The 18671-nt window shown below is 41.8% G+C and overlaps 51 pseudogenes; all 51 read right to left on the bottom strand.

Annotated features, from left to right (window-relative positions):
* Positions 1-6: 6 nt before the first annotated feature.
* On the bottom strand, positions 7-125 carry LOC134595232 (5S ribosomal RNA; annotated as a pseudogene).
* A 316-nt stretch (positions 126-441) lies between these two features.
* LOC134588895 (5S ribosomal RNA) lies at positions 442-560 on the bottom strand (annotated as a pseudogene).
* A 134-nt stretch (positions 561-694) lies between these two features.
* Positions 695-813, bottom strand: LOC134589049 (5S ribosomal RNA; annotated as a pseudogene).
* Positions 814-1615: 802 nt separating this feature from the next.
* On the bottom strand, positions 1616-1734 carry LOC134595479 (5S ribosomal RNA; annotated as a pseudogene).
* A 316-nt stretch (positions 1735-2050) lies between these two features.
* Positions 2051-2169, bottom strand: LOC134588688 (5S ribosomal RNA; annotated as a pseudogene).
* A 316-nt stretch (positions 2170-2485) lies between these two features.
* On the bottom strand, positions 2486-2604 carry LOC134588631 (5S ribosomal RNA; annotated as a pseudogene).
* Positions 2605-2738: 134 nt separating this feature from the next.
* On the bottom strand, positions 2739-2857 carry LOC134587849 (5S ribosomal RNA; annotated as a pseudogene).
* An 802-nt stretch (positions 2858-3659) lies between these two features.
* LOC134595466 (5S ribosomal RNA) lies at positions 3660-3778 on the bottom strand (annotated as a pseudogene).
* A 477-nt stretch (positions 3779-4255) lies between these two features.
* On the bottom strand, positions 4256-4374 carry LOC134595221 (5S ribosomal RNA; annotated as a pseudogene).
* A 225-nt stretch (positions 4375-4599) lies between these two features.
* LOC134588630 (5S ribosomal RNA) lies at positions 4600-4718 on the bottom strand (annotated as a pseudogene).
* A 134-nt stretch (positions 4719-4852) lies between these two features.
* On the bottom strand, positions 4853-4971 carry LOC134588899 (5S ribosomal RNA; annotated as a pseudogene).
* Positions 4972-5105: 134 nt separating this feature from the next.
* On the bottom strand, positions 5106-5224 carry LOC134589336 (5S ribosomal RNA; annotated as a pseudogene).
* A 134-nt stretch (positions 5225-5358) lies between these two features.
* Positions 5359-5477, bottom strand: LOC134588497 (5S ribosomal RNA; annotated as a pseudogene).
* A 225-nt stretch (positions 5478-5702) lies between these two features.
* LOC134594813 (5S ribosomal RNA) lies at positions 5703-5821 on the bottom strand (annotated as a pseudogene).
* Positions 5822-5955: 134 nt separating this feature from the next.
* Positions 5956-6074, bottom strand: LOC134589240 (5S ribosomal RNA; annotated as a pseudogene).
* Positions 6075-6208: 134 nt separating this feature from the next.
* On the bottom strand, positions 6209-6327 carry LOC134595763 (5S ribosomal RNA; annotated as a pseudogene).
* Positions 6328-6704: 377 nt separating this feature from the next.
* On the bottom strand, positions 6705-6823 carry LOC134589795 (5S ribosomal RNA; annotated as a pseudogene).
* A 134-nt stretch (positions 6824-6957) lies between these two features.
* On the bottom strand, positions 6958-7076 carry LOC134589783 (5S ribosomal RNA; annotated as a pseudogene).
* A 134-nt stretch (positions 7077-7210) lies between these two features.
* LOC134595558 (5S ribosomal RNA) lies at positions 7211-7329 on the bottom strand (annotated as a pseudogene).
* Positions 7330-7554: 225 nt separating this feature from the next.
* LOC134597468 (5S ribosomal RNA) lies at positions 7555-7673 on the bottom strand (annotated as a pseudogene).
* Positions 7674-7898: 225 nt separating this feature from the next.
* On the bottom strand, positions 7899-8017 carry LOC134596420 (5S ribosomal RNA; annotated as a pseudogene).
* A 134-nt stretch (positions 8018-8151) lies between these two features.
* LOC134594853 (5S ribosomal RNA) lies at positions 8152-8270 on the bottom strand (annotated as a pseudogene).
* Positions 8271-8495: 225 nt separating this feature from the next.
* On the bottom strand, positions 8496-8614 carry LOC134594733 (5S ribosomal RNA; annotated as a pseudogene).
* A 377-nt stretch (positions 8615-8991) lies between these two features.
* On the bottom strand, positions 8992-9110 carry LOC134588692 (5S ribosomal RNA; annotated as a pseudogene).
* Positions 9111-9578: 468 nt separating this feature from the next.
* Positions 9579-9697, bottom strand: LOC134588107 (5S ribosomal RNA; annotated as a pseudogene).
* A 225-nt stretch (positions 9698-9922) lies between these two features.
* Positions 9923-10041, bottom strand: LOC134596251 (5S ribosomal RNA; annotated as a pseudogene).
* A 134-nt stretch (positions 10042-10175) lies between these two features.
* LOC134595247 (5S ribosomal RNA) lies at positions 10176-10294 on the bottom strand (annotated as a pseudogene).
* Positions 10295-10428: 134 nt separating this feature from the next.
* LOC134589512 (5S ribosomal RNA) lies at positions 10429-10547 on the bottom strand (annotated as a pseudogene).
* Positions 10548-10924: 377 nt separating this feature from the next.
* On the bottom strand, positions 10925-11043 carry LOC134594745 (5S ribosomal RNA; annotated as a pseudogene).
* A 134-nt stretch (positions 11044-11177) lies between these two features.
* On the bottom strand, positions 11178-11296 carry LOC134589772 (5S ribosomal RNA; annotated as a pseudogene).
* A 134-nt stretch (positions 11297-11430) lies between these two features.
* Positions 11431-11549, bottom strand: LOC134588197 (5S ribosomal RNA; annotated as a pseudogene).
* Positions 11550-11774: 225 nt separating this feature from the next.
* Positions 11775-11893, bottom strand: LOC134588807 (5S ribosomal RNA; annotated as a pseudogene).
* Positions 11894-12361: 468 nt separating this feature from the next.
* Positions 12362-12480, bottom strand: LOC134597295 (5S ribosomal RNA; annotated as a pseudogene).
* A 134-nt stretch (positions 12481-12614) lies between these two features.
* Positions 12615-12733, bottom strand: LOC134597577 (5S ribosomal RNA; annotated as a pseudogene).
* Positions 12734-12867: 134 nt separating this feature from the next.
* Positions 12868-12986, bottom strand: LOC134588195 (5S ribosomal RNA; annotated as a pseudogene).
* A 134-nt stretch (positions 12987-13120) lies between these two features.
* On the bottom strand, positions 13121-13239 carry LOC134597540 (5S ribosomal RNA; annotated as a pseudogene).
* Positions 13240-13374: 135 nt separating this feature from the next.
* On the bottom strand, positions 13375-13493 carry LOC134588194 (5S ribosomal RNA; annotated as a pseudogene).
* Positions 13494-13718: 225 nt separating this feature from the next.
* LOC134589760 (5S ribosomal RNA) lies at positions 13719-13837 on the bottom strand (annotated as a pseudogene).
* Positions 13838-13971: 134 nt separating this feature from the next.
* On the bottom strand, positions 13972-14090 carry LOC134595838 (5S ribosomal RNA; annotated as a pseudogene).
* Positions 14091-14315: 225 nt separating this feature from the next.
* LOC134595358 (5S ribosomal RNA) lies at positions 14316-14434 on the bottom strand (annotated as a pseudogene).
* A 225-nt stretch (positions 14435-14659) lies between these two features.
* LOC134598366 (5S ribosomal RNA) lies at positions 14660-14778 on the bottom strand (annotated as a pseudogene).
* A 135-nt stretch (positions 14779-14913) lies between these two features.
* LOC134597283 (5S ribosomal RNA) lies at positions 14914-15032 on the bottom strand (annotated as a pseudogene).
* A 134-nt stretch (positions 15033-15166) lies between these two features.
* Positions 15167-15285, bottom strand: LOC134588753 (5S ribosomal RNA; annotated as a pseudogene).
* Positions 15286-15509: 224 nt separating this feature from the next.
* Positions 15510-15628, bottom strand: LOC134589748 (5S ribosomal RNA; annotated as a pseudogene).
* A 559-nt stretch (positions 15629-16187) lies between these two features.
* On the bottom strand, positions 16188-16306 carry LOC134595751 (5S ribosomal RNA; annotated as a pseudogene).
* A 559-nt stretch (positions 16307-16865) lies between these two features.
* Positions 16866-16984, bottom strand: LOC134589736 (5S ribosomal RNA; annotated as a pseudogene).
* A 225-nt stretch (positions 16985-17209) lies between these two features.
* Positions 17210-17328, bottom strand: LOC134594383 (5S ribosomal RNA; annotated as a pseudogene).
* Positions 17329-17553: 225 nt separating this feature from the next.
* Positions 17554-17672, bottom strand: LOC134594576 (5S ribosomal RNA; annotated as a pseudogene).
* A 134-nt stretch (positions 17673-17806) lies between these two features.
* Positions 17807-17925, bottom strand: LOC134588752 (5S ribosomal RNA; annotated as a pseudogene).
* Positions 17926-18150: 225 nt separating this feature from the next.
* LOC134589439 (5S ribosomal RNA) lies at positions 18151-18269 on the bottom strand (annotated as a pseudogene).
* Positions 18270-18403: 134 nt separating this feature from the next.
* Positions 18404-18522, bottom strand: LOC134597993 (5S ribosomal RNA; annotated as a pseudogene).
* Positions 18523-18671: the final 149 nt, after the last annotated feature.

Here is an 18671-nt window from a genome sequence, read left to right as displayed (position 1 = left end):
AACAAAAGCTTACGGCACCTGAGGTTCCTAGTTGGTCGCCCATACAAGTACTAACCAGGCCCGAGTCTGGATGGCTTCTGAGATCTGACGAGATCAGGCATTTTCAGACTGGTATGGCCGTAAGTGAAATTAAGAGAATGCGATCTCGCTAATGTTGGTAGAATATCAAACTCTGGTTGCGACAAAAGACAAGACGCTTCTGGATAGGGAAAAAAGTGGTCTGATTATGACATCATAATGCAAAAAAGAAATAAACAAAAGCTTACGGCACCTGAGGTTCCTAGTTGGTCTCCCATAGGGAAAAAAGTGGTCTGATTATGACATCATAATGCAAAAAAGAAATAAACAAAAGCTTACGGCACCTGAGGTTCCTAGTTGGTCTCCCATAGGGAAAAAAGTGGTCTGATTATGACATCATAATGCAAAAAAGAAATAAACAAAAGCTTACGGCACCTGAGGTTCCTAGTTGGTCTCCCATACAAATATTAACCAGGCCCGAGTCTGGATGGCTTCCGAGATCTGACAAGATCAGGCATTTTCAGACTGGTATGGCCGTAAATGAAATTAAGAGAATGCGATCTCGCTAATGTTGGTAGAATATCAAACTCTGGTTGCGACAAAAGACAAGACGCTTCTGGATAGGGAAAAAAGTGGTCTGATTATGACATCATAATGCAAAAAAGAAATAAACAAAAGCTTACGGCACCTTAGGTTCCTAGTTGGTCTACCATACAAGTACTAACCAGGCCCGAGTCTTGATGGCTTCCGAGATCTGACGAGATCAGGCATTTTCAGACTGGTATGGCCGTAAGGGAAATTAAGAGAATGCGATCTCGCTAATGTTGGTAGAATATCAAACTCTGGTTGCGACAATAGACAAGACGCTTCTGGATAGGGAAAAAAGTGGTCTGATTATGACATCATAATGCAAAAAAGAAATAAACAAAAGCTTACGGCACCTGAGGTTCCTAGTTGGTCTCCCATAGGGAAAAAAGTGGTCTGATTATGACATCATAATGCAAAAAAGAAATAAACAAAAGCTTACGGCACCTGAGGTTCCTAGTTGGTCTCCCATACAAATACTAACCAGGCCCGAGTCTGGATGGCTTCCGAGACCTGGCATTTTCAGACTGGTATGGCCGTAAGTGAAATTAAGAGAATGCGATCTCGCTAATGTTGGTAGAATATCAAACTCTGGTTGCGACAAAAGACAAGACGCTTCTGGATAGGGAAAAAAGTGGTCTGATTATGACATCATAATGCAAAAAAGAAATAAACAAAAGCTTACGGCATCTGAGGTTCCTAGTTGGTCTCCCATACAAGTACTAACCAGGCCCGTGTCTGGATGGCTTCCGAGATCAGGCATTTTCAGACTGGTATGGCCGTAAGTGAAATTAAGAGAATGCGATCTCGCTAATGTTGGTAGAATATCAAACTCTGGTTGCGACAATAGACAAGACGCTTCTGGATAGGGAAAAAAGTGGTCTGATTATGACATCATAATGCAAAAAAGAAATAAACAAAAGCTTACGGCACCTGAGGTTCCTAGTTGGTCTCCCATAGGGGAAAAAGTGGTCTGATTATGACATCATAATGCAAAAAAGAAATAAACAAAAGCTTACGGCACCTGAGGTTCCTAGTTGGTCTCCCATACAAGTACTAACCAGGCCCGAGTCTGGATGGCTTCCGAGATCTGACGAGATCAGGCATTTTCAGACTGGTATGGCCGTAAACGAAATTAAGAGAATGCGATCTCGCTAATGTTGGTAGAATATCAAACTCTGGTTGCGACAAAAGACAAGACGCTTCTGGATAGGGAAAAAAGTGGTCTGATTATGACATCATAATGCAAAAAAGAAATAAACAAAAGCTTACGGCACCTGAGGTTCCTAGTTGGTCTCCCATAGGGAAAAAAGTGGTCTGATTATGACATCATAATGCAAAAAAGAAATAAACAAAAGCTTACGGCACCTGAGGTTCCTAGTTGGTCTCCCATAGGGAAAAAAGTGGTCTGATTATGACATCATAATGCAAAAAAGAAATAAACAAAAGCTTACAGCACCTGAGGTTCCTAGTTGGTCGCCCATACAAGTACTAACCAGGCCCGAGTCTGGATGGCTTCTGAGATCTGACGAGATCAGGCATTTTCAGACTGGTATGGCCGTAAGTGAAATTAAGAGAATGCGATCTCGCTAATGTTGGTAGAATATCAAACTCTGGTTGCGACAAAAGACAAGACGCTTCTGGATAGGGAAAAAAGTGGTCTGATTATGACATCATAATGCAAAAAAGAAATAAACAAAAGCTTATGGCACCTGAGGTTCCTAGTTGGTCTCCCATAGGGAAAAAAGTGGTCTGATTATGACATCATAATGCAAAAAAGAAATAAACAAAAGCTTACGGCACCTGAGGTTCCTAGTTGGTCTCCCATAGGGAAAAAAGTGGTCTGATTATGACATCATAATGCAAAAAAGAAATAAACAAAAGCTTACGGCACCTGAGGTTCCTAGTTGGTCTCCCATACAAATATTAACCAGGCCCGAGTCTGGATGGCTTCCGAGATCTGACAAGATCAGGCATTTTCAGACTGGTATGGCCGTAAGTGAAATTAAGAGAATGCGATCTCGCTAATGTTGGTAGAATATCAAACTCTGGTTGCGACAAAAGACAAGACGCTTCTGGATAGGGAAAAAAGTGGTCTGATTATGACATCATAATGCAAAAAAGAAATAAACAAAAGCTTACGGCACCTGAGGTTCCTAGTTGGTCTACCATACAAGTACTAACCAGGCCCGAGTCTTGATGGCTTCCGAGATCTGACGAGATCAGGCATTTTCAGACTGGTATGGCCGTAAGGGAAATTAAGAGAATGCGATCTCGCTAATGTTGGTAGAATATCAAACTCTGGTTGCGACAATAGACAAGACGCTTCTGGATAGGGAAAAAAGTGGTCTGATTATGACATCATAATGCAAAAAAGAAATAAACAAAAGCTTACGGCACCTGAGGTTCCTAGTTGGTCTCCCATAGGGAAAAAAGTGGTCTGATTATGACATCATAATGCAAAAAAGAAATAAACAAAAGCTTACGGCACCTGAGGTTCCTAGTTGGTCTCCCATACAAATACTAACCAGGCCCGAGTCTGGATGGCTTCCGAGACCTGGCATTTTCAGACTGGTATGGCCGTAAGTGAAATTAAGAGAATGCGATCTCGCTAATGTTGGTAGAATATCAAACTCTGGTTGCGACAAAAGACAAGACGCTTCTGGATAGGGAAAAAAGTGGTCTGATTATGACATCATAATGCAAAAAAGAAATAAACAAAAGCTTACGGCATCTGAGGTTCCTAGTTGGTCTCCCATACAAGTACTAACCAGGCCCGTGTCTGGATGGCTTCCGAGATCAGGCATTTTCAGACTGGTATGGCCGTAAGTGAAATTAAGAGAATGCGATCTCGCTAATGTTGGTAGAATATCAAACTCTGGTTGCGACAATAGACAAGACGCTTCTGGATAGGGAAAAAAGTGGTCTGATTATGACATCATAATGCAAAAAAGAAATAAACAAAAGCTTACGGCACCTGAGGTTCCTAGTTGGTCTCCCATAGGGGAAAAAGTGGTCTGATTATGACATCATAATGCAAAAAAGAAATAAACAAAACCTTACGGCACCTGAGGTTCCTAGTTGGTCTCCCATACAAGTACTAACCAGGCCCGAGTCTGGATGGCTTCCGAGATCTGACGAGATCAGGCATTTTCAGACTGGTATGGCCGTAAACGAAATTAAGAGAATGCGATCTCGCTAATGTTGGTAGAATATCAAACTCTGGTTGCGACAAAAGACAAGACGCTTCTGGATAGGGAAAAAAGTGGTCTGATTATGACATCATAATGCAAAAAAGAAATAAACAAAAGCTTACGGCACCTGAGGTTCCTAGTTGGTCTCCCATAGGGAAAAAAGTGGTCTGATTATGACATCATAATGCAAAAAAGAAATAAACAAAAGCTTACGCACCTGAGGTTCCTAGTTGTTCTCCCATACAAGTACTAACCAGGCCCAAGTCTGGATGGCTTCCGAGATCTGACGAGATCAGTCATTTTCAGACTGGTATGGCCGTAAGTGAAATTAAGAGAATGCGATCTCGTTAATGTTGGTAGAATATCAAACTCTGGTTGCGACAAAAGACAAGATGCTTCTGGATAGGGAAAAAAGTGGTCTGATTATGACATCATAATGCAAAAAAGAAATAAACAAAAGCTTACGGCACCTGAGGTTCCTAGTTGGTCGCCCATACAAGTACTAACCAGGCCCGAGTCTGGATGGCTTCTGAGATCTGACGAGATCAGGCATTTTCAGACTGGTATGGCCGTAAGTGAAATTAAGAGAATGCGATCTCGCTAATGTTGGTAGAATATCAAACTCTGGTTGCGACAAAAGACAAGACGCTTCTGGATAGGGAAAAAAGTGGTCTGATTATGACATCATAATGCAAAAAAGAAATAAACAAAAGCTTACGGCACCTGAGGTTCCTAGTTGGTCTCCCATAGGGAAAAAAGTGGTCTGATTATGACATCATAATGCAAAAAAGAAATAAACAAAAGCTTACGGCACCTGAGGTTCCTAGTTGGTCTCCCATACAAATATTAACCAGGCCCGAGTCTGGATGGCTTCCGAGATCTGACAAGATCAGGCATTTTCAGACTGGTATGGCCGTAAGTGAAATTAAGAGAATGCGATCTCGCTAATGTTGGTAGAATATCAAACTCTGGTTGCGACAAAAGACAAGACGCTTCTGGATAGGGAAAAAAGTGGTCTGATTATGACATCATAATGCAAAAAAGAAATAAACAAAAGCTTACGGCACCTTAGGTTCCTAGTTGGTCTACCATACAAGTACTAACCAGGCCCGAGTCTTGATGGCTTCCGAGATCTGACGAGATCAGGCATTTTCAGACTGGTATGGCCGTAAGTGAAATTAAAAGAATGCGATCTCGCTAATGTTGGTAGAATATCAAACTCTGGTTGCGACAAAAGACAAGATGCTTCTGGATAGGGAAAAAATCGGTCTGATTATGACATCATAATGCAAAAAAGAAATAAACAAAAGCTTACGGCACCTGAGGTTCCAAGTTGGTCTCCCATACAAGTACTAACCAGGTTTGAGTCTAGATGGCTTCCGAGATCTGACGAGATCAGGCATTTTCAGACTGGTATGGCCATAAGTGAAATTAAGGGAATGCGATCTCGCTAATGTTGGTAGAATATCAAACTCTGGTTGCGACAAAAGACAAGACGCTTCTGGATAGGGAAAAAAGTGGTCTGATTATGACATCATAATGCAAAAAAGAAATAAACAAAAGCTTATGGCACCTGAGGTTCCTAGTTGGTCTCCCATACAAGTACTAACCAGGCACGAGTCTGGATGGCTTCCGAGATCTGACGAGATCAGGCATTTTCAGACTGGTATGGCCGTAAGGGAAATTAAGAGAATGCGATCTCGCTAATGTTGGTAGAATATCAAACTCTGGTTGCGACAAAAGACAAGACGCTTCTGGATAGGGAAAAAAGTGGTCTGATTATGACATCATAATGCAAAAAAGAAATAAACAAAAGCATACGGCACCTGAGGTTCCTAGTTGGTCTCCCATAGGGAAAAAAGTGGTCTGATTATGACATCATAATGCAAAAAAGAAATAAACAAAAGCTTACGGCACCTGAGGTTCCTAGTTGGTCTCCCATACAAGTACTAACCAGGCCCGAGTCTGGATGGCTTCCGAGATCTGACGAGATCAGGCATTTTCAGACTGGTATGGCCGTAAATGAAATTAAGAGAATGCGATCTCGCTAATGTTGGTAGAATATCAAACTCTGGTTGCGACAAAAGACAAGACGCTTCTGGATAGGGAAAAAAGTGGTCTGATTATGACATCATAATGCAAAAAAGAAATAAACAAAAGCTTACGGCACCTGAGGTTCCTAGTTGGTCTCCCATACAAGTACTAACCAGGTTTGAGTCTAGATGGCTTCCGAGATCTGACGAGATCAGGCATTTTCAGACTGGTATGGCCATAAGTGAAATTAAGGGAATGCGATCTCGCTAATGTTGGTAGAATATCAAACTCTGGTTGCGACAAAAGACAAGACGCTTCTGGATAGGGAAAAAAGTGGTCTGATTATGACATCATAATGCAAAAAAGAAATAAACAAAAGCTTACGGCACCTGAGGTTCCTAGTTGGTCTCCCATACAAGTACTAACCAGGCCCGAGTCTGGATGGCTTCCGAGATCTGATGAGATCAGGCATTTTCAGACTGGTATGGCCGTAAGTGAAATTAAGAGAATGCGATCTCGCTAATGTTGGTAGAATATCAAACTCTGGTTGCGACAAAAGACAAGACGCTTCTGGATAGGGAAAAAAGTGGTCTGATTATGACATCATAATGCAAAAAAGAAATAAACAAAAGCTTACGGCACCTGAGGTTCCTAGTTGGTCTCCCATACAAGTACTAACCAGGCCCGAGTCTGGATGGCTTCCGAGATCTGGCATTTTCAGACTGGTATGGCCGTAAGTGAAATTAAGAGAACGCAATCTCGCTAATGTTGGTAGAATATCAAACTCTGGTTGCGACAAAAGACAAGACGCTTCTGGATAGGGAAAAAAGTGGTCTGATTATGACATCATAATGCAAAAAAGAAATAAACAAAAGCTTACGGCACCTGAGGTTCCTAGTTGGTCTCCCATACAAGTACTAACCAGGCCCGAGTCTGGATGGCTTCCGAGATCTGACGAGATCAGGCATTTTCAGACTGGTATGGCCGTAAGTGAAATTAAGAGAATGCGATCTCGCTAATGTTGGTAGAATATCAAACTCTGGTTGCGACAAAAGACAAGACGCTTCTGGATAGGGAAAAAAGTGGTCTGATTATGACATCATAATGCAAAAAAGAAATAAACAAAAGCTTACGGCACCTGAGGTTCCTAGTTGGTCTCCCATACAAGTACTAACCAGGCCCGAGTCTGGATGGCTTCCGAGATCTGACGAGATCAGGCATTTTCAGACTGGTATGGCCGTAAGTGAAATTAAGAGAATGCGATCTCGCTAATGTTGGTAGAATATCAAACTCTGGTTGCGACAAAAGACAAGATGCTTCTGGATAGGGAAAAAAGTGGTCTGATTATGACATCATAATGCTAAAAAGAAATAAACAAAAGCTTACGGCACCTGAGGTTCCTAGTTGGTCTCCCATACAAGTACTAACCAGGCCCGAGTCTGGATGGCTTCCGAGATCTGACGAGATCAGGCATTTTCAGACTGGTATAGCCGTAAGGGAAATTAAGAGAATGCGATCTCGCTAATGTTGGTAGAATATCAAACTCTGGTTGCGACAAAAGACAAGACGCTTCTGGATAGGGAAAAAAGTGGTCTGATTATGACATCATAATGCAAAAAAGAAATAAACAAAAGCTTACGGCACCTGAGGTTCCTAGTTGGTCTCCCATAGGGAAAAAAGTGGTCTGATTATGACATCATAATGCAAAAAAGAAATAAACAAAAGCTTACGGCACCTGAGGTTCCTAGTTGGTCTCCCATACAAGTACTAACCAGGCCCGAGTCTGGATGGCTTCCGAGATCTGACGAGATCAGGCATTTTCAGATTGGTATGGCCGTAAGGGAAATTATGAGAATGCGATCTCGCTAATGTTGGTAGAATATCAAACTCTGGTTGCGACAAAAGACAAGACGCTTCTGGATAGGGAAAAAAGTGGTCTGATTATGACATCATAATGCAAAAAAGAAATAAACAAAAGCTTACGGCACCTGAGGTTCCTAGTTGGTCTCCCATAGGGAAAAAAGTGGTCTGATTATGACATCATAATGCAAAAAAGAAATAAACAAAAGCTTACGGCACCTGAGGTTCCTAGTTGGTCTCCCATACAAGTACTAACCAGGCCCGAGTCTGGATGGCTTCCGAGATCTGACAAGATCAGGCATTTTCAGACTGGTATGGCCGTAAGTGAAATTAAGAGAATGCGATCTCGCTAATGTTGGAAGAATATCAAACTCTGGTTGCGACAAAAGACAAGATGCTTCTGGATAGGGAAAAAAGTGGTCTGATTATGACATCATAATGCTAAAAAGAAATAAACAAAAGCTTACGGCACCTGAGGTTCCTAGTTGGTCTCCCATACAAGTACTAACCAGGCCCGAGTCTGGATGGCTTCCGAGATCTGACGAGATCAGGCATTTTCAGACTGGTATGGCCATAAGTGAAATTAAGAGAATGCGATCTCGCTAATGTTGGTAGAATATCAAACTCTGGTTGCGACAAAAGACAAGACGCTTCTGGATAGGGAAAAAAGTGGTCTGATTATGACATCATAATGCAAAAAAGAAATAAACAAAAGCTTACGGCACCTGAGGTTCCTAATTGGTCTCCCATAGGGAAAAAAGTGGTCTGATTATGACATCATAATGCAAAAAAGAAATAAACAAAAGCTTACGGCACCTGAGGTTCCTAGTTGGTCTCCCATACAAGTACTAACCAGGCCCAAGTCTGGATGGCTTCCGAGATCTGACGAGATCAGGCATTTTCAGACTGGTATGGCCGTAAGCGAAACTAAGAGAATGCGATCTCGTTAATGTTGGTAGAATATCAAACTCTGGTTGCGACAAAAGACAAGATGCTTCTGGATAGGGAAAAAAGTGGTCTGATTATGACATCATAATGCAAAAACGAAATAAACAATAGCTTACGGCACCTGAGGTTCCTAGTTGGTCTCCCATACAAGTACTAATCAGACCCGAGTCTGGATGGCTTCCGAGATCTGGCATTTTCAGACTGGTATGGCCGTAAGTGAAATTAAGAGAATGCGATCTCGCTAATGTTGGTAGAATATCAAACTCTGGTTGCGACAAAAGACAAGATGCTTCTGGATAGGGAAAAAAGTGGTCTGATTATGACATCATAATGCAAAAAAGAAATAAACAAAAGCTTACGGCACCTGAGGTTCCTAGTTTGTCTCCCATACAAGTACTAACCAGGCTCGAGTCTGGATGGCTTCCGAGATCTGACGAGATCAGGCATTTTCAGACTGGTATGGCCGTAAGTGAAAATAAGAGAATGCGATCTCGCTAATGTTGGTAGAATATCAAACTCTGGTTGCGACAAAAGACAAGACGCTTCTGGATAGGGAAAAAAGTGGTCTGATTATGACATCATAATGCAAAAAAGAAATAAACAAAAGCTTACGGCACCTGAGGTTCCTAGTTGGTCTCCCATAGGGAAAAAAGTGGTCTGATTATGACATCATAATGCAAAAAAGAAATAAACAAAAGCTTACGGCACCTGAGGTTCCTAGTTGGTCTCCCATACAAGTACTAACCAGGCCCGAGTCTGGATGGCTTCTGAGATCTGGCATTTTCAGACTGGTATGGCCGTAAGTGAAATTAAGAGAATGCGATCTCGCTAATGTTGGAAGAATATCAAACTCTGGTTGCGACAAAAGACAAGACGCTTCTGGATAGGGAAAAAAGTGGTCTGATTATGACATCATAATGCAAAAAAGAAATAAACAAAAGCTTAAGGCACCTGAGGTTCCTAGTTGGTCTCCCATACAAGTACTAACCAGGCCCGAGTCTGGAAGGCTTCCGAGATCTGATGAGATCAGGCATTTTCAGACTGGTATGGCCGTAAGTGAAATTAAGAGAATGCGATCTCGGTAATGTTGGTAGAATATCAAACTCTGGTTGCGACAAAAGACAAGACGCTTCTGGATAGGGAAAAAAGTGGTCTGATTATGACATCATAATGCAAAAAAGAAATAAACAAAAGCTTACGGCACCTGAGGTTCCTAGTTGGTCTCCCATAGGGAAAAAAGTGGTCTGATTATGACATCATAATGCAAAAAAGAAATAAACAAAAGCTTACGGCACCTGAGGATCCTAGTTGGTCTCCCATACAAGTACTAACCAGGCCCAAGTCTGGATGCCTTCCGAGATCTGACGAGATCAGGCATTTTCAGACTGGTATGGCCGTAAGCGAAACTAAGAGAATGCGATCTCGTTAATGTTGGTAGAATATCAAACTCTGGTTGCGACAAAAGACAAGATGCTTCTGGATAGGGAAAAAAGTGGTCTGATTATGACATCATAATGCAAAAAAGAAATAAACAATAGCTTACGGCACCTGAGGTTCCTAGTTGGTCTCCCATACAAGTACTAACCAGACCCAAGTCTGGATGGCTTCCGAGATCTGACGAGATCAGGCATTTTCAGACTGGTATGGCCGTAAGTGAAATTAAGAGAATGCGATCTCGCTAATGTTGGTAGAATATCAAACTCTGGTTGCGACAAAAGACAAGACCCTTCTGGATAGGGAAAAAAGTGGTCTGATTATGACATCATAATGCAAAAAAGAAATAAACAAAAGCTTACGGCACCTGAGGTTCCTAGTTGGTCTCCCATACAAGTACTAACCAGGCCCGAGTCTGGATGGCTTCCGAGATCTAATGAGATCAGGCATTTTCAGACTGGTATGGCCGTAAGTGAAATTAAGAGAATGCGATCTCGCTAATGTTGGTAGAATATCAAACTCTGGTTGCGACAAAAGACAAGACGCTTCTGGATAGGGAAAAAAGTGGTCTGATTATGACATCATAATGCAAAAAAGAAATAAACAAAAGCTTACGGCACCTGAGGTTCCTAGTTGGTCTCCCATACAAGTACTAACCAGGCCCGAGTCTGGATGGCTTCCGAGATCTGGCATTTTCAGACTGGTATGGCCGTAAGTGAAATTAAGAGAACGCGATCTCGCTAATGTTGGTAGAATATCAAACTCTGGTTGCGACAAAAGACAAGACGCTTCTGGATAGGGAAAAAAGTGGTCTGATTATGACATCATAATGCAAAAAAGAAATAAACAAACGCTTACGGCACCTGAGGTTCCGAGTTGGTCTCCCATACAAGTACTAACCAGGCCCAAGTCTGGATGGCTTCCGAGATCTGACGAGATCAGGAATTTTCAGACTGGTATGGCCGTAAGTGAAATTAAGAGAATGCGATCTCGCTAATGTTGGTAGAATATCAAACTCTGGTTGCGACAAAAGACAAGACGCTTCTGGATAGGGAAAAAAGTGGTCTGATTATGACATCATAATGCAAAAAAGAAATAAACAAAAGCTTACGGCACCTGAGGTTCCTAGTTGGTCTCCCATACAAGTACTAACCAGGCCCGAGTCTGGATGGCTTCCGAGATCTGACGAGATCAGGCATTTTCAGACTGGTATGGCCGTAAGTGAAATTAAGAGAATGCTATCTCGCTAATGTTGGTAGAATATCAAACTCTGGTTGCGACAAAAGACAAGACGCTTCTGGATAGGGAAAAAAGTGGTCTGATTATGACATCATAATGCAAAAAAGAAATAAACAAAAGCTTACGGCACCTGAGGTTCCTAGTTGGTCTCCCATACAAGTACTAACCAGGCCCGAGTCTGGATGGCTTCCGAGATCTGACAAGATCAGGCATTTTCAGACTGGTATGGCCTTAAGTGAAATTAAGAGAATGCGTTCTCGCTAATGTTGGTAGAATATCAAACTCTGGTTGCGACAAAAGACAAGACGCTTCTGGATAGGGAAAAAAGTGGTCTGATTATGACATCATAATGCAAAAAAGAAATAAACAAAAGCTTACGGCACCTGAGGTTCCTAGTTGGCCTCCCATAGGGAAAAAAGTGGTCTGATTATGACATCATAATGCAAAAAAGAAATAAACAAAAGCTTACGGCACCTGAGGTTCCTAGTTGGTCTCCCATACAAGTACTAACCAGGCCCGAGTCTGGATGGCTTCCGAGATTTGACGAGATCAGGCATTTTCAGACTGGTATAGCAGTAAGTGAAATTAAGAGAATGCGATCTCGCTAATGTTGGTAGAATATCAAACTCTGGTTGCGACAAAAGACAAGACGCTTCTGGATAGGGAAAAAAGTGGTCTGATTATGACATCATAATGCAAAAAAGAAATAAACAAAAGCTTACGGCACCTGAGGTTCCTAGTTGGTCTCCCATAGGGAAAAAAGTGGTCTGATTATGACATCATAATGCAAAAAAGAAATAAACAAAAGCTTACGGCACCTGAGGTTCCTAGTTGGTCTCCCATACAAGTACTAACCAGGCCCGAGTCTGGATGGCTTCCGAGATCTGACATTTTCAGACTGGTATGGCCGTAAGTGAAATTAAGAGAATGCGATCTCGCTAATGTTGGTAGAATATCAAACTCTGGTTGCGACAAAAGACAAGACGCTTCTGGATAGGGAAAAAAGTGGTCTGATTATGACATCATAATGCAAAAAAGAAATAAACAAAAGCTTACGGCACCTGAGGTTCCTAGTTGGTCTCCCATACAAGTACTAACCAGGCCCAAGTCTGGATGGCTTCCGAGATCTGACGAGATCAGGCATTTTCAGACTGGTATGGCCGTAAGTGAAACTAAGAGAATGCGATCTCGCTATTGTTGGTAGAATATCAAACTCTGGTTGCGACAAAAGACAAGACGCTTCTGGATAGGGAAAAAAGTGGTCTGATTATGACATCATAATGCAAAAAAGAAATAAACAAAAGCTTACGGCACCTGAGGTTCCTAGTTGGTCTCCCATACAAGTACTAACCAGGCCCGACTCTGGATGGCTTCCGAGATCTGACGAGATCAGGCATTTTCAGACTGGTATGGCCGTAAGTGAAATTAAGAGAATGCGATCTCGCTAATGTTGGTAGAATATCAAACTCTGGTTGCGACAAAAGACAAGACGCTTCTGGATAGGGAAAAAAGTGGTCTGATTATGACATCATAATGCAAAAAAGAAATAAACAAAAGCTTACGGCACCTGAGGTTCCTAGTTGGTCTCCCATACAAGTACTAACCAGGCCCGAGTCTGGATGGCTTCCGAGATCTGACAAGATCAGGCATTTTCAGACTGGTATGGCCTTAAGTGAAATTAAGAGAATGCGTTCTCGCTAATGTTGGTAGAATATCAAACTCTGGTTGCGACAAAAGACAAGACGCTTCTGGATAGGGAAAAAAGTGGTCTGATTATGACATCATAATGCAAAAAAGAAATAAACAAAAGCTTACGGCACCTGAGGTTCCTAGTTGGTCTCCCATACAAGTACTAACCAGGCCCGAGTCTGGATGGCTTCCGAGATCTGACGAGATCAGGCAATTTCAGACTGGTATGGCCGTAATGTAAAATTAAGAGAATGCGATATCGCTAATGTTGGTAGAATATCAAACTCTGGTTGCGACAAAAGACAAGACGCTTCTGGATAGGGAAAAAAGTGGTCTGATTATGACATCATAATGCAAAAAAGAAATAAACAAAAGCTTACGGCACCTGAGGTTCCTAGTTGGTCTCCCATACAAGTACTAACCAGGCCCGAGTCTGGATGGCTTCCGAGATCTGACAAGATCAGGCATTTTCAGACTGGTATGGCCTTAAGTGAAATTAAGAGAATGCGTTCTCGCTAATGTTGGTAGAATATCAAACTCTGGTTGCGACAAAAGACAAGACGCTTCTGGATAGGGAAAAAAGTGGTCTGATTATGACATCATAATGCAAAAAAGAAATAAACAAAAGCTTACGGCACCTGAGGTTCCTAGTTGGCCTCCCATAGGGAAAAAAGTGGTCTGATTATGACATCATAATGCAAAAAAGAAATAAACAAAAGCTTACGGCACCTGAGGTTCCTAGTTGGTCTCCCATACAAGTACTAACCAGGCCCGAGTCTGGATGGCTTCCGAGATCTGACGAGATCAGGCATTTTCAGACTGGTATGGCCGTAAGTGAAATTAAGAGAATGCGATCTCGCTAATGTTGGTAGAATATCAAACTCTGGTTGCGACAAAAGACAAGACGCTTCTGGATAGGGAAAAAAGTGGTCTGATTATGACATCATAATGCAAAAAAGAAATAAACAAAAGCTTACGGCACCTGAGGTTCCTAGTTGGTCTCCCATACAAGTACTAACCAGGCCCGAGTCTGGATGGCTTCCGAGATCTGATGAGATCAGGCATTTTCAGACTGGTATGTCCGTAAGTGAAATTAAGAGAATGCGATCTCGCTAATGTTGGTAGAATATCAAACTCTGGTTGCAACAAAAGACAAGACGCTTCTGGATAGGGAAAAAAGTGGTCTGATTATGACATCATAATGCAAAAAAGAAATAAACAAAAGCTTACGGCACCTGAGGTTCCTAGTTGGTCTCCCATAGGGAAAAAAGTGGTCTGATTATGACATCATAATGCAAAAAAGAAATAAACAAAAGCTTACGGCACCTGAGGTTCCTAGTTGGTCTCCCATACAAGTACTAACCAGGCCCGAGTCTGAATGGCTTCCGAGATCTGACGAGATCAGGCATTTTCAGACTGGTATGGCCATAAGGGAAATTAAGAGAATGCGATCTCGCTAATGTTGGTAGAATATCAAACTCTGGTTGCGACAAAAGACAAGACGCTTCTGGATAGGGAAAAAAGTGGTCTGATTATGACATCATAATGCAAAAAAGAAATAAACAAAAGCTTACGGCACCTGAGGTTCCTAGTTGGTCTCCCATAGGGAAAAAAGTGGTCTGATTATGACATCATAATGCAAAAAAGAAATAAACAAAAGCTTACGGCACCTGAGGTTCCTAGTTGGTCTCCTATACATGTACTAACCAGGCCCGAGTCTGGATGGCTTCCGAGATCTGACGAGATCAGGCATTTTCAGACTGGTATGGCCGTAAGTGAAATTAAGAGAATGCGATCTCGCTAATGTTGGTAGAATATCAAACTCTGGTTGCGAAAAAAGACAAGACGCTTCTGGATAGGGAAAAAAAGTGGTCTGATTATGACATCATAATGCAAAAAAGAAATAAACAAAAGCTTACGGCACCTGAGGTTCCTAGTTGGTCTCCCATACAAGTACTAACCAGGCCCAAGTCTGGATGGCTTCCGAGATCTGACGAGATCAGGCATTTTCAGACTGGTATGGCCGTAAGTGAAATTAAGAGAATGCGATCTCGCTAATGTTGGTAGAATATCAAACTCTGGTTGCGACAAAAGACAAGACGCTTCTGGATAGGGAAAAAAGTGGTCTGATTATGACATCATAATGCAAAAAAGAAATAAACAAAAGCTTACGGCACCTGAGGTTCCTAGTTGGTCTCCCATACAAGTACTAACCAGGCCCGAGTCTGGATGGCTTCTGAGATTTGACGAGATCAGGCATTTTCAGACTGGTATAGCAGTAAATGAAATTAAGAGAATGCGATCTCGCTAATGTTGGTAGAATATCAAACTCTGGTTGCGACAAAAGACAAGACGCTTCTGGATTGGGAAAAAAGTGGTCTGATTATGACATCATAATGCAAAAAAGAAATAAACAAAAGCTTACGGCACCTGAGGTTCCTAGTTGGTCTCCCATAGGAAAAAAGTGGTCTGATTATGACATCATAATGCAAAACAGAAATAAACAAAAGCTTACGGCACCTGAGGTTCCTAGTTGGTCTCCCATACAAGTACTAACCAGGCCCGAGTCTGGATGGCTTCCGAGATCTGACGAGATCAGGCATTTTCAGACTGGTATGGCCGTAAGTGAAATTAAGAGAATGCGATCTCGCTAATGTTGGTAGAATATCAAACTCTGGTTGCGACAAAAGACAAGACGCTTCTGCATAGGGAAAAAAGTGGTCTGATTATGACATCATAATGCAAAAAAGAAATAAACAAAATCTTACGGCACCTGAGGTTCCTAGTTGGTCTCCCATAGGGAAAAAAGTGGTCTGATTATGACATCATAATGCAAAAAAGAAATAAACAAAAGCTTACGGCACCTGAGGTTCCTAGTTGGTCTCCCATACAAGTACTAACCAGGCCCGAGTCTGGATGGCTTCCGAGATCTGACATTTTCAGACTGGTATGGCCGTAAGTGAAATTAAGAGAATGCGATCTCGCTAATGTTGGTAGAATATAAAACTCTGGTTGCGACAAAAGACAAGACGCTTCTGGATAGGGAAAAAAGTGGTCTGATTATGACATCATAATGCAAAAAAGAAATAAACAAAAGCTTACGGCACCTGAGGTTCCTAGTTGGTCTCCCATAGGGAAAAAAGTGGTCTGATTATGACATCATAATGCAAAAAAGAAATAAACAAAAGCTTACGGCACCTGAGGTTCCTAGTTGGTCTCCCATACAAGTACTAACCAGGCCCGAGTCTGGATGGCTTCCGAGATCTGATGAGATCAGGCATTTTCAGACTGGTATGGCCGTAAGTGAAATTAAGAGAATGCGATCTCGCTAATGTTGGTAGAATATCAAACTCTGGTTGCGACAAAAGACAAGACGCTTCTGGATAGGGAAAAAAGTGGTCTGATTATGACATCATAATGCAAAAAAGAAATAAACAAAAGCTTACGGCACCTGAGGTTCCTAGTTGGTCTCCCATAGGGAAAAAAGTGGTCTGATTATGACATCATAATGCAAAAAAGAAATAAACAAAAGCTTACGGCACCTGAGGTTCCTAGTTGGTCTCCCATACAAGTACTAACCAGGCCCAAGTCTGGATGGCTTCCGAGATCTGGCATTTTCAGACTGGTATGGCTGTAAGTGAAACTAAGAGAATGCGATCTCGCTAATGTTGGTAGAATATCAAACTCTGGTTGCGACAAAAGACAAGACGCTTCTGGATAGGGAAAAAAGTGGTCTGATTATGACATCATAATGCAAAAAAGAAATAAACAAAAGCTTACGGCACCTGAGGTTCCTAGTTGGTCTCCCATAGGGAAAAAAGTGGTCTGATTATGACATCATAATGCAAAAAAGAAATAAACAAAAGCTTACGGCACCTGAGGTTCCTAGTTGGTCTCCCATACAAGTACTAACCAGGCCCGAGTCTGGATGGCTTCCGAGATCTGACGAGATCAGGCATTTTCAGACTGGTATGGCCGTAAGTGAAATTAAGAGAATGCGATCTCGCTAATGTTGGTAGAATATCAAACTCTGGTTGCGACAAAAGACAAGACGCTTCTGGATAGGGAAAAAAGTGGTCTGATTATGACATCATAATGCAAAAAAGAAATAAACAAAAGCTTACGGCACCTGAGGTTCCTAGTTGGTCTCCCATAGGGAAAAAAGTGGTCTTATTATGACATTATAATGCAAAAAAGAAATGAACAAAAGCTTACAGCACCTGAGGTTCCTAGTTGGTCTCCCATACAAGTACTAACCAGGCCCGAGTCTGGATGGCTTCCGAGATCTGACGAGATCAGGCATTTTCAGACTGGTATGGCCGTAAGTGAAACTAAGAGAATGCGATCTCGCTAATGTTGGTAGAATATCAAACTCTGGTTGCGACAAAAGACAAGACGCTTCTGGATAGGGAAAAAAGTGGTCTGATTATGACATCATAATGCAAAAAATAAATAAACAAAAGCTTAAGGCACCTGAGGTTCCTAGTTGGTCTCCCATAGGGAAAAAAGTGGTCTGATGATGACATCATAATGCAAAAAAGAAATAAACAAAAGCTTACGACACCTGAGGTTCCTAGTTGGTCTCCCATACAAGTACTAACCAGGCCCAAGTCTGGATGGCTTCCGAGATCTGACGAGATCAGGCATTTTCAGACTGGTATGGCCGTAAGTGAAATTAAGAGAATGCGATCTCGCTAATGTTGGTAGAATATCAAACTCTGGTTGCGACAAAAGACAAGACGCTTCTGGATAGGGAAAAAAGTGGTCTGATTATGACATCATAATGCAAAAAAGAAATAAACAAAAGCTTACGGCACCTGAGGTTCCTAGTTGGTCTCCCATACAAGTACTAACCAGGCCCGAGTCTGGATGGCTTCTGAGATTTGACGAGATCAGGCATTTTCAGACTGGTATAGCAGTAAATGAAATTAAGAGAATGCGATCTCGCTAATGTTGGTAGAATATCAAACTCTGGTTGCGACAAAAGACAAGACGCTTCTGGATAGGAAATAAAGTGGTCTGATTATGACATCATAATGCAAAAAAGAAATAAACAAAAGCTTACGGCACATGAGGTTCCTAGTTGGTCTCCCATAGGGAAAAAAGTGGTCTGATTATGACATCATAATGCAAAAAAGAAATAAACAAAAGCTTACGGCACCTGAGGTTCCTAGTTGGTCTCCCATACAAGTACTAACCAGGCCCGAGTCTGGATGGTTTCCGAGATCTGACGAGATCAGGCATTTTCAGACTGGTATGGCCGTAAGTGAAACTAAGAGAATGCGATCTCGCTAATGTTGGTAGAATATCAAACTCTGGTTGCGACAAAAGACAAGACGCTTCTGGATAGGGAAAAAAGTGGTCTGATTATGACATCATAATGCAAAAAAGAAATAAACAAAAGCTTACAGCACCTGAGGTTCCTAGTTGGTCTCCCATACAAGTACTAACCAGGCGCGAGTCTGGATGGCTTCCGAGATCTGACGAGATCAGGCATTTTCAGACTGGTATGGCCGTAAGTGAAATTAAGAAAATGCGATCTAGCTAATGTTGGTAGAATATCAAACTCTGGTTGCGACAAAAGACAAGACGCTTCTGGATAGGGAAAAAAGTGGTCTGATTATGACATCATAATGCAAAAAAGAAATAAACAAAAGCTTACGGCACCTG

Source organism: Pelobates fuscus, chromosome 2, assembly GCF_036172605.1.
Source record: "Pelobates fuscus isolate aPelFus1 chromosome 2, aPelFus1.pri, whole genome shotgun sequence".
Classification (NCBI taxonomy): domain Eukaryota; kingdom Metazoa; phylum Chordata; class Amphibia; order Anura; family Pelobatidae; genus Pelobates; species Pelobates fuscus.
This window is presented reverse-complemented; position numbering and strand designations above follow the sequence as displayed.